This window comes from Globicephala melas, chromosome 4 (assembly GCF_963455315.2).
Source record: "Globicephala melas chromosome 4, mGloMel1.2, whole genome shotgun sequence".
Lineage (NCBI taxonomy): Eukaryota > Metazoa > Chordata > Mammalia > Artiodactyla > Delphinidae > Globicephala > Globicephala melas.
The window spans coordinates 13,632,307-13,644,773 of NC_083317.1; the positions used below are offsets into that span (position 1 = coordinate 13,632,307).

Here is a 12,467-nt window from a genome sequence, read left to right on the forward strand (position 1 = left end):
TTCGTAGTTGGATGGCTGAGTCTGATGCACCCCGATTTTAACATCAGAAAAGAATGAAAACCCATTGCACAATCTGTCTTAGCTAGGATAGGAAAAATTTACTAAAATCTTTTTTTCTGCTTGATTTTTATGTTACTCAGATGACTCTAAATATGTAAAGAAATATAAAACACAAATATGCATAGAATTCCACAAACTATTTTTCATTTTTTTTTCCCTTCTTTTTCTTACTAAATCTTATCCAGGGCACGTGCAATTTCTCTCAGTTAAAATCACATCATTGACTCAATTTTTATAAGGAACACATTTGGGAATCCTACCATAGTTTTACTGGATACTTCCTTTCCCCATCATTTTTTTTTCAAAATCTTCAATCAGTTGATGGTTCTTGAATTATTTTTTAGTTGATGTATTTTTTTAAATTACAATTGACTTATTTTCTTCTGCTCATTTTTCTTAATAACCTGAAGAAGTTGGTTTGGTTTTTATTTACGGAGAGCTGTCTTCTGAAGACCTACACCCTCCAGCAATATCTCTAATCCTGGGAGTGGACCACATGGCTGCCACTACTGTGTGGTGGGGCTGAAGAGGGGGAGCCCTCTGCCCTGGATCTTGTTTTCATAAGTAAATAAATGGTAATGACTTTCTTCAAGGAAATGTTCCTACTGTACCTTAGTGGACATTATGTGTAAGAAATCTTGACATTATAAAAATAAAATTCCCTTAGGGAGGTAGAAAGGAAGCTGGTGTGTCAGACTGGAAAAGGCCAGGTCCTTTGTTAGGCTTCAGAATGACAAACAGTTCTGCTTTATTAACTGAGAACTAGATAAGAGATACAGACTTACAGGGTGTTTCTGAGTGGGAGAGGGATGTTTTTAAAAGTGAATTTTAAAATTGAGGTAGGGCTTCCCTGGTGGCACAGTGGTTAAGAATCCACCTGACAATGCGGGGGACACGGGTTCGAGCCCTGGTCCGGGAAGATCCCACGTGCTGGGGAGCAACTAAGCCCGTGTGCTACAACTGAGCCTGTGCTCTAGAGCCCGAGAGCCACAACTACTAAAGCTCTCGAGCCTAGAGCCTGTGTTTCGCAACAAGAGGAGCCACTGCAATGAGAAGCCCGCACAACCTAACGAAGACCCAATGCAGCCAAAAGTAAATAAATAATTTTTAAAAAATTGGGGTAGAACAGATATACAAAGTGCACAACATAAATGAATACCTTTGATTTTTTTTGTTTTTGTTTTTGTTTTTGTTTTGTGGTACGCAGGCCTCTCACTGTTGTGGCCTCTCCCGTTGCGGAGCACAGGCTCCGGACGTGCAGACCCAGCGGCCATGGCTCACGGGCCCAGCCACTCCGCGGCATGTGGGATCTTCCCGGACCGGGACACGAACCCGTGTACCCTGCATCGGCAGGCGGACTCTCAACCACTGCGCCACCAGGGAAGCCCTACCTTTGATTTTTGTATGTTTACCCCATGTTACCACTACTCAGAGCAAGATATAGAACATTTCCTGCACCCCATAAAGTTCCCTGTATCTCTTCCAGTCAAAACCCACCCCTTCCTTGGGTCACCAGTATTACAACTTCCGTCATTGCTGGGGACTAAATGTTTGTGTCCCCCTGCCCCCCAGCCCCAATCATATGTTGAAGTCCCAGTCCCCATTGGGATGGTATTAGGAGGTAGGACCTCTGGAGATGATCAGGTCATGAGGGCAGAGCCCTCATGAATGGGATTAGTGCCCTTATAAATGACATGGAAGAGATCATTTCCACCACATGAAGACATAGCAAGAATGCAGCATTCTGCAAACAGGGAAGGGAGCCTTCACCAGACACTGAATCTGCTGGCACCTTGATCTTGGGCTTAGCCTCCAGAACTGTGAGAAATAAGTTTCTATGGTTTAAGCCACCCAATCTCTGGTTTTTTGTTATAGAAACACTAACTACTAAGATCATCATAATTGATTAGTTCTGCTTGCTTTTGAACTTCACATAAATGGGAGCAGATAGCGTGCACTCTCTTATGGCTGGCTTCCTTCACTCAACTGAAATTGGTAAGATTCGTCTGTGTGTCCTAGTAGTACATTCTGTACCTTTGTTGCTAGATTTTATTGCATGAATAACTCCAAGTTTGTCTATCCATTGGTTGATGGGTCTTAGGCTGCCCAAGTGAAGGGATGACACCCACCATCAAGGCTACAAAGTGACTCATGGGACCAGACTCCACTGCTTGCCTCAGACAAGTAATTCATTTATTCAACAAATATGTATTGATTTTTTTGAAATTGAAGTATAGTGGATTTAAAATATTGTGTTAGTTTCAGGAGTACAGCAAAGTGATTTTGTTTCACATATATATATATATATATATTTTCAGATTATTTTCCATTATAGTTATTACAAGATATTGAATATAATTCCCTGTGCTATATAGTAGGTCCTTGTTGTTTATCTGTTTTATCTATAGGAGTGTGTATCTGCTAATCCCAAACTCCTAATTTATCCCTCCCTCCTCCCTTTCCCCTTTGGCAACCATAGTTTGTTTTCTAAGTCTGTGAGTCTGTTTCTGTTTTGTAAAGATACATTTGTATTATTTTTTAGATTCCACATATAAGTGATATCATATAACATTTGTCTTTCTCTACCTGACTTACTTCACTTAGTATGATAATCTCTAGATCCATCCATGTTGCTGCAAATGGCAATATTTCATTCTTTTTTATGGCTGAGTAATATTCCATTATATATATATATATATATATATAATGGAATATTACTCAGCCATATATATATCTCACATATTCTTTATCCATTCCTCTGTTGATGGACATTTAGGTTGTTTCCATGTCTTGGCTAGTGTAAATAGTGCTGCTATGAACACTGGGGTGCATGTGTCTTTTTGAATTAGAGTTTTTGTCTTTTCCAGATATGTGCCCAGGAGTGGGGTTGCTGGATCACTGGTGAGCACCTGCTCTGTGTGTGAAGGCCCAGGCACTGTTCTGTGTGCTGGAGGAGTCAAGGAAGCACACAACCAAATCCTTAACCTCATGGAGCTGACACTGTAGTAGGAAGGGATGGGTACGGATGCTGAGCTGCATGTGTGCCCGGCCAATCCTAGCAACCAAATGGAGAACTTGGGAGAGGGTTTCAAGCTCCAGAAAAAGGCTGACACTTTCAGGGATCAGTGCCGTGGGGACTTTGGAGAAAGGTGAGAGTGACCTCCCCAAGGTCAAGAGAGGTCATCCTAAAGCCACACAGGGAACCGATTTTGAAGAACCTTCTTCACCATCCTTTCTTAGATGGAGACTACACATTAGGAACCCAGTTCTAAAGGACCTGGAGTTTCCATCAATCCTGGCAGGTGCATAAAGTGTGGAGAGTCTGACCTGTTTAAAGTGCAGTCAACACCTGAAACTAACACAACATTGTAAATCAACTATACTCTAATAAAAAGTTTTTAAAAATTGATATAATGAACCATGGTACACAATTTGAAAAAAAAATAAATATATAAAGTGCAGTTAAGTTTAGCTCCCCAGAACAAGAACTAGAGGAAATTCCCCAGGATTGTTTCAGATGGAGTCACAGACGGGCTAAGGGAAAGATTAGGATCTATGAAAATGTCAAAACAGAACCTTGACAGGGGTTTAAAATAGAAGTTTCATGATTTTTTTTTTCCATTTCCCAATTTTTAAAATTGAAGTATAGTTAATTTACAATGTTGTGTTAGTTTCAGGTGTACAGCAAAGTGATTCAGTCATATATATATATATATATATATATATATACACACATATATATATTCTTTTTCAGATTCTTTTCCATTATAGGTTATTTCAAGATATTGAGTAGAGTTCTCTGTGCTCTACAGTAGGTCCTTGTTGTTTACCTGTTTTATATATAGTAGTGTGTATATGTTAATCCCATAATCCTAATTTATTTCCCTGCCCATCACCTTTGGTAACCATAAATTTGTCTTCTATGTCTTTGAGTCTATTTCTGCTTCGTAAATAAGTTCATTTGTATCATTTTTTAAAATTCCACCTATAGGTGATACATGATTTTTAACTTGCCATATTTGTTATTTTTATTTCCTGTTTCTTCAATGAAATTTCAACTGAAATTAAAAAAAATGCTGGTTTATTTTTGGGGGACAGCAATAAAGTGGGGAATCATTCCATCGATACTGACTCCGCATCCTCACTGCTAATATCTGGTAACTGAACTTGGGATGTGGCAGCTCTGAAGAGGAGGGACACGTGGAGAATCCCTGGCTCTAACCGGAGGAGTAGCAGTGAGTGATGCACAGACAGTGAAGGGACCAGGCAAGTGGAAGGCCCCACCCCCATCCTCCCAGCTGCCTCCCGCTGCTGCTCCGTGTCTCTGGGCTTCTTGTAGTCCTGGAAGAGGCCAGCCCTTCCTCCAGAGAGGAAGCACATGATAGCTCAATGTGCACACCGGACATCTTCTGGTGGCAACAGGAGAAATGTAATCAGGAAATCTTACCCATCTGTGGTACTCAACCCCAGGCAGCTTTGAAAATATACTGGGAGACTGGGATTGACATATATACACTAATATGTATAAAATGGATAACTAATAAGAACCTGCTGTATAAAAAAATAAAGTAAAATTCAAAAATTCAAAAAAGAATAGCAAAAAAAAAGAAAATATACTAATGCCAGGACTCACCTCAGACCAGGAGAATCACAATCTCTGGGTTGGGATCAGTGCATCAGTGTATTTTTTTTAAATGCTAGGCTATGTAAAATCCCTACTTTTATTCATTTTATATGAGTGGTAGAGAGTCCCAGAGCTTTTTTTCAGTCTTTGGAAAAGCTTAATGAAATGATACATCAACCTTCACAAAGGATCTGAGATGAACTCAAATATTACATTTCTTCACTTTGAACTGGACTCATAGTAACTCAGTGCAATCACCCTTGTACACTCATGCTGATGAGAATGATGGATATATTTCCCTATCTGTGATACTTATAAAATTAAATGCATGATTAGTAAGTGCGATTTTGTGGCCAAAAGGAAATCCTTTGAATTCTGAGGTGACCACAGTTAGGAAAAATACACCAGGAGGGAGGGCATTGGTGATAGAAAAGCCTGGAGCCATGCAGTTCGGTCATTTAAACTCCATAGCAAGGTGGGATAGATTAGTAAATGAAGAAGCACAGAATCTGACTTTTGGGATTCTGTTTCTGTGTTTACTATAAAAAAAAAAAGAAGGACGACCCACTTGTAGCCCCAGGGAGAACTTCCTAAAAGCCAAAGAACAGAGGAGACATGCAGAATTGGAAGACCCTCAAAGCCAGATCAAAAAATGTTGAACCCAGGTAGGTTACCTTTAGGCAAAGAGAATTGAAAAGTATCACTCACTGGACTCCTACTACCCCAAGATTAAATTTCACATCCAGTTGCAAAAATAAAAGAGTGAGCCCAACATTAACTATCATATACCTATTATGGACTAATTCTAGAGGTAATAATATCTAACCTCTTTCTTTCTTTCCTTTTTTTCCTTCTTTCTCTCTCCCTCTCTCTTTCTTCCTCCTTCTTCCTTCCTTTCCTTCTTCCTTCCTTCCTTCCTTACTTTCTTTCCTCTGTCTCTCTGTCCCTCCTTCCCTCCCTCCTTCCCTCCCTCCCTTCCTTCCCCTCTCTTTCTGTCTCTTTCTTTTGCAAGAGCTTGGCTCATAAATATTTAATAAATGCTGGTAACAACAACAACAAAAACATTTTTTCCATTTGTGTTGATAGCAACTCAATTCCTTTGGTTCCAAGATACAGTACTTTTGGACCTCTTAAATATTAGATATAATTGACATGCTGCATTATATTAGTTTCAGATATAAAACGTAGTGATTCCAAATTTGTATATACTGTAAAATGCTCACCACAGTAACTCCAGTTAACATCCACTGCACATAGTTACAATTTGTGTGTGTGTGTGAGATGAAAACTTTTAAGATTTATTCTCTTAGCAGCTGTCAAATGTATAATACACTATTATTAACTATAGTCCCCATGCTGTACATGACATCCCCATGACATTTGTTTTATAGATGGGAGTTTGTACTTTTTAACCCCTTCACCCATTTCGTTCAATTCGCCACTCTTCCTCTGGTAACCACCAATCTGTTTTCTGGGATCCATGAGTTTGTTTGTTTGCTTTTTAGATTCCACATATAAGTGAAGTCATACACTATTTGTCTTTCTCTTTCTGACTTAGCATAATTCCCTCCAAGTCCATCCATGTTGGCGCAAATGGCAAAATTCATTCTTTTTTATAAAGTTGAGTAATATTTCATTGTATATGTATATACCACATCTTCTTTATCCATTCATCTATTGTTGGACATTTAGGTTGCTTCCATATCTTAGCTAATGTAAATAATGCTACAATGAATATGGGGGGTACATATGTGTTTTCGAGTTAGCTTTTCACTTTGATGTGGTCCCACTTGTTTATTTTTGCTTTTGTAGCCTTTGCTTTTGGTGTCATATCCAAAAAAAATTATCCTTCAGAGAAATACCCGGAAGGGGGATTGCTGGATCACATGGTAACTCTGTTTTTAATTTCTTGAGGAACCTCTATATTGTTTTTGTTTTCTATAGTGGTTGTACTAATTTACATTACTACCGAGAGTGCACAAGGTTTCCCTTTTATCCTCATCGTTGGTAACACTTGTTTTTTCTTGTTTTTCTGATAATAGCTATTCTAACAGGTGTGAGGTGATATATCATTGTGGTTTTGATTTGCATTTCCCTGATGATTAGTGATGTTGAGCACCTTTTCATGTACCTGTTGGCCATCTGTGTGTACGTCTTCCTTGGAAAAATGTCTATTCAGATCCTCTGCCCATTTTTTAATCAGATTTTTTCTTTTGCTATTGAGTTGTATGAGTTCTTTACATATTGTGGATATTAACTGTTTATCAGGTATATAATTTGCAAATATTTTCTGCCATCCCATAGGCTGTCTTTTCATTTTATTGATGGTTACCCTTTGCTGTGCAGAAGCTTTTCACTTTGATGTAGTCCTACTTGTTTATTTTTGCTTTTGTAGCCTTTGCTTTTGGTGTCAAATCCAAAAAAAATCATTGTCTCCTGTGTTTCCTTCTAGGATTTTTATGGTTTCAGGCCTAACAGTCAAGTCTTTAATTGACCTTGAGTTAACTTTTGTGTATGGTACAATATAGTGGTCCAGCGTTACTCTCTTGCATGTGGCTGTCCAGTTTTCCTAACATCATTAATTGGAGAGACTGTCCTTTCCCCATTGTATATTCTTGGCTGTTTTGTCGTAAGTTAATTGACCCTAACCTATTTCTAATTTGTTTCTTTACATTAACTTTTACTTTAGAAAATAAATGTTTAATATTATCACTTAAGCAAAGAGGCATGTATAAGTATTATAGGATTTATAGTAGCAGCAAATAGATAGATGGCACAGAGAGAGAGACAGAGAAAGAGAGAGAGAGACAGAAGTTAAATGAACGATTCATGCTAAAGAATTTCACCAGCAGTTAACAAGAATAGAGTAGAGCTACATGCACTGATTTTGGTGTATTTAGAAGCACCCAGGTGATTCTAATGCATCAGTAGAGCCCTGAACTACAGGTCTGTATCAACCACAGGCAAGAAACCTGATCCTTTTCTTGTTATCTTGTAATTGGATTGAAAATTATTGGATTTAATTTACCTTGGTAATTTGAAAAACCATACATCTAACTAGCATTTATTGAGCACCTATTATATACAAGAGATTGGGGACATAATATGGATAAGCATAATTCCTGCCCCAAGGAGCTCACAATCTGGCAAAATGAACGCATGAAATAAATGCCCCGATACACGCATGGCCATATGACGCTTCATTCACGGAAGGCCGTTTTCTCTTCCTTCCCCAGCACTTCCTGCAAAGGAGATCGATATCTGAAGTAGGAATGAGGAAGCAAAATGCAACATGATGATTTTCAAGGGTGTGAAATATAAAACCCCTTGCACTTATTGACGTACAGTCACTTGAATCATTCTTTTTTGTGTTTATGTTTAAAAGTAAATGAATGTAAGTTCAAATTTATGCAGTTTATTTATACTACTATAAATTAATAATAAATTTAAATGGGGGGAAACTCACTTAGTTGTCCCATTATCCTACTTCTTATTCTTTAGTCTGAAAAATGACACAAGAAGGCACATGCAATGGATCTAGTTGCCCAGACATAACCATTGCTACCATTTTGGGTATCATCTTCCATCTCCCCACTGCCGTTTTTATATGTATATGTATATATCTAGGTAATATACAGATATAAATACACGCATATTTAAAGGGAGTCATATTGTACCTTATTATACTGTGGTCTGATTTTTTTTTCACTTACCGTGCATCATTAATAGTGTCACTAAGCTTCCTTCTAATATACTTTTTTTTTTTGCGGTACGCGGACCTCTCACTGTTGTGGCCTCTCCCGTTGCGGAGCACAGGCTCCAGACGCGCAGGCTCAGGGGCCATGGCTCACGGGCCCAGCCGCTCCGCGGCATGTGGGATCTTCCCGGACCGGGGCACGAACCCGTGTCCTCTGCATCGGCAGGCAGACTCTTAACCACTGTGCCACCAGGGAAGCCCATCTAATATACTTTTTTAAAACTGGAGTATAGTTGATTTACAATGTTGTGTTAGTTTCTGCTGTACAGCGAAGTGAGTCCATTATACATACACATATATCCACCCTTTTTTAGATTCTATTCCCATATAGGTCATTACAGAGTATTGAATAGATTTCCCTGTACTATACAGTAGGTCCTTATTAGTTATCTATTTTATATATAGTAGTGTGTATATATCAATCCCTTTAGGTGGTTATAAAGATTTCTTTTGAGTGGATACACCATATGCACCCTCAAATACTTGCTGCAAAATTGAGGGTCTCAAATTTGATAATTTTGGATGTTTGGATTATTTGTTTTTGGCTAATTGTAAATGAAACATTGTGAAGTGACCCTCACCTGTAAAGTAGTTTCATCTGGCATTTGCATCCCTTTTATAGATTTCAAAGTACCTTGTTATATGTTATTCGGTGTGACCCTCACAAAATCCTGTGAGATGAATCGGGCAGATATCTTTGTTGCTAAATTAGAGGTGAGAAAAGACGTCTCAAAGAAATTGTGACTTGCACCATAGCAGCCTTTCTGTTAAGTGTTAATGACCAGGATTAGACCCCCACTAAGAGGGACAGACTGGCAAATCCACGCCATTCCAGCCAGAAATTCATTGATTGGCGGTAATAACAATTCTAGAATTATAGGTATCAGGACGCTGTTTTTGCTTCTTTGAAAAAGAACAGACGGAACGTTCTGGCCTCTAAAAGCCTCCAACGGTATTTCCTTTATGGGTTTATCTGGTTAATAAGGATGATAATAGGACTAAATCCGCATTAACCGCCACGTTAAAAGCTCTTTACAAAAGCAGCTTTGAAAGTGCCATCTGTACACCACTGCCCCCTGCTGGAGACCTTCCAGATGGCCTCAAGTTTTTCTTCTGCACCGTAGACGCAGGGAGGAGCTGAACTTGATTTAGTAACGAGACTGTGAGTTCGAGGGAGTGAGGTGGGGGGAGGAGAGCAAAGGAGCTGGAATCTGTCTCAAGTTCGTCTTTCAGCTGAAGGGAGAGCTGTGGCCTCGCAAGGGGTTGCTGCTGCTCTGGGTTGGGATCTGCTCATCAGTAAATTTAAAAGCATCCTGGTGATTCTGATGTATCAGCAGAGCCTTGAGCTACAGGTCTACGTCAACCACAGACAAGAAACCTAGTCCCTTTTTCCTTGTCTGTTACATAATTGGACTGAAAATTATTGAATCTAATTTACCTTGAAAATTCATATGTCTGACTGACTCAAACTCCGGCAGTGAAGAGCTAGACAATGCTTTTCACCTTAATAAAGTCATAAAGAGTATAAAGATAATAGAAAGTTGGCTGCCAGTGCTGTTTATTGAGCAAGTTTTTTCAGACCTATGGCTTTGACTGAGTCATCAGGGTGTGGAAGGATTGTGTTCCAAATCTCATTTTACCTCAGCATCCTGTGGGTCCTCTGGCTGGATGAGGGTCCTTCCACTGCAGCCCTGCACGAGGGCAGCTCTCCGTGTGATAGGGAAGAACGAATCTAACTCCATTTTAGGTCTGTTCCTTTAACTTTAACCTTTGCATTCGCTTGCTTTTGCTACAAGTTAATCAGGAAAGGGATGTTGCCTATAAGCTTTAATTATACATAATGACCCATCTCTGGGCACCCTGCCTCCCAGGTAATGAGCATTAAGCTAAAATACCTTTGTTTAGCTCACAGCAAACATCCTGACCAGATCCACCTGTGAATGGCTGCAGGAAATAAATTAACACATGCTCTCTGGAGGCTGACCAGAACCAGGACTTTACCTTCTCCCCTTTTAGTATAATAGAGTCTGAATTCTAACTCGGAAAAGATGGTTCTTTGGGGCACTAGTCCACCATCTTCTCGGTTAGCTGGCTTTCGGAATTAAGTCTCTATTCCTTGCCCCAGCAACTCATCTCTCTCGATTTATTGGCCTGTTGTGTGGCAAGCAGTACCAGCTTGGACTTGGTAACATCTGGTGCCCCCTGGTGATAGATCAATGAAGCGCCGTGTATTCCTCTTTGGAACCAGAGCTGAGTGGGCTAAGAAGGACCCTTGGAGGTCATCTTTTCTAACTTCTCTCATTCTACAGGCGAGGAACTGAGGCCCGCAGTGGTGACGTGGATTTCCCAGGCTCACACAACACGGTAACTGGGTTAAGTGGGGTTTAGCTGGGGTGCCTTGTTCATGGATGGGAGACAGCGACTCAGGCTTCTGAGGTACAAGGCTTGGAGATGAGAATCAGCTGGGGATGGTGAGTTAGAACAGCTCCTGGGGGCCACACACAAGGACCCCAGGTGACGGTTGGTGGCACTCACTGAGCCTGACAGTCTGGAAACTTTTTGAGCTATAGACTTACAAGTCCCTCAGGCCGTTCCTCAAACTGAACTGATTATATCCAGCCTCACTTTGTCTGCCTCTATTATGTTTCTTCTCAGTAGATGGCATCACCTGCTATTGGACTGATCAAGCTGGACAGCTAGTCACGTCTCTGTCGTCCAATCCATTACTGAGTCCGTCTCTTGAATTTTGAAAAAATAACCAGTTTACTTATTTAGTTCCCATTTCCTACATCGGCTTCCTTGTCTTCCATATGGGGCTCTGTTTCCACCCAGAATCTGTACAGGTCAGCAGCACCTATGCTCCCAAACTCCTGTGCTGGTCTTCCCAGCTCATCAGTTCTACTTGGAGTCTTTGCTTGATCTACAACAAAGCAACTGTTTTTGCAAGTTAAGAAAGTGAAAAGACAACCTACAGAATGGGAGAAAATATTTGCAAATCATACATACGATAAGTGTTTATTATCCAGAATATAAAAACACCTACAACTTCACAACAAAAAGACAAAAAACCCAATTAAAAAATGGACAAAGGACTTGAATAGACATTTTTCCAAAAAAGATATACAAATGGCCAATTAGTGCGTGAAAAGATGCTAAACATCTTTAGTTATTTGGGAAATGCAAGTCAGAATCGTGACAAGATTCTACTTCACACCTGCTACGATGGTGATAATCAAAAAGCAGAAAATAACAAGCAAGGATGTGGGTAGATTGAAACAGTTGTATGTTGTAGGTGAGAATGTAAAATGGTGCAGATGCTGTGAAAAATACTTTAGCAGTTTCTCAAAAAGTTAAATATAGAATTACCACATGACCCAGCAATTCTTCTCCTTAGGTATTGAATAATTGAAACAATAATTGAAATAATTGAAAACAGGGACTCAAACAGATACTTGTACATCATTCTTCATTGCAGCATTATTCACAATAGCCAAAAGGTGGAAAAAGCCCAAGGGTCCATCAACAGATGAATGGATAAACAGACTGTACCTACCAGAATATTATTCATGGCTGGAATATAATTCACCCATGTACAGGAAAACAGTTTTAATACATGCTATGACAATGGGTGAACCTTGAAAACAGTATGCTAAGGGAAATAAGCCAGACACAAAAGGTCAAATATTGTATGAGTCCACTTACATGAAAAATCTAGAATAGGCATCTTCAACGGAGACAGGAAGTAGATTGGAGGTTACCAGGGGTGCCAGAGCGGGAAGCTGTGAGGGAAATGGGGAGTGACTGTTTGTTGGGTACACAGTTTCTGTTTAGGGTGATGAAAAAGTTTTGGGAACAGATAGCGGTGCTGGTCACACAAAATTGGGAATGTAATTAATGCTACTTCAAAGTCGTTAAAATGATTTGTGTTACCCATACTTTACCACAATAAAAGAAATATTTCTCTTCAGTGTTTTAAAAGACTAAATGTAAAAACAGAAGAGCTAATACACAAATGTTGGCTGCACA

At 39.6% G+C, this 12,467-nt stretch overlaps 1 long non-coding RNA gene across 5 annotated transcripts in view; it reads left to right on the top strand.

Moving 5' to 3' along the window:
- The first annotated feature begins 387 nt into the window (after positions 1–387).
- Positions 388–12,467, top strand: part of LOC138842655 (uncharacterized) — an 80,244-nt gene continuing 68,164 nt past the window's right edge. The window contains exons 1-5 of one of the 5 annotated variants that reach the window (XR_011377379.1): positions 388–635; positions 1,268–2,055; positions 2,162–2,244; positions 2,928–3,209; positions 3,301–3,362. This is a non-coding gene — a long non-coding RNA (uncharacterized lncRNA). Of the gene's footprint in view, positions 636–1,267; positions 2,056–2,161; positions 2,245–2,927; positions 3,363–12,467 lie in introns of all 5 variants that reach the window. The other 4 variants (XR_011377377.1, XR_011377376.1, XR_011377378.1 and 1 more) reach the window with 4 other exon arrangements.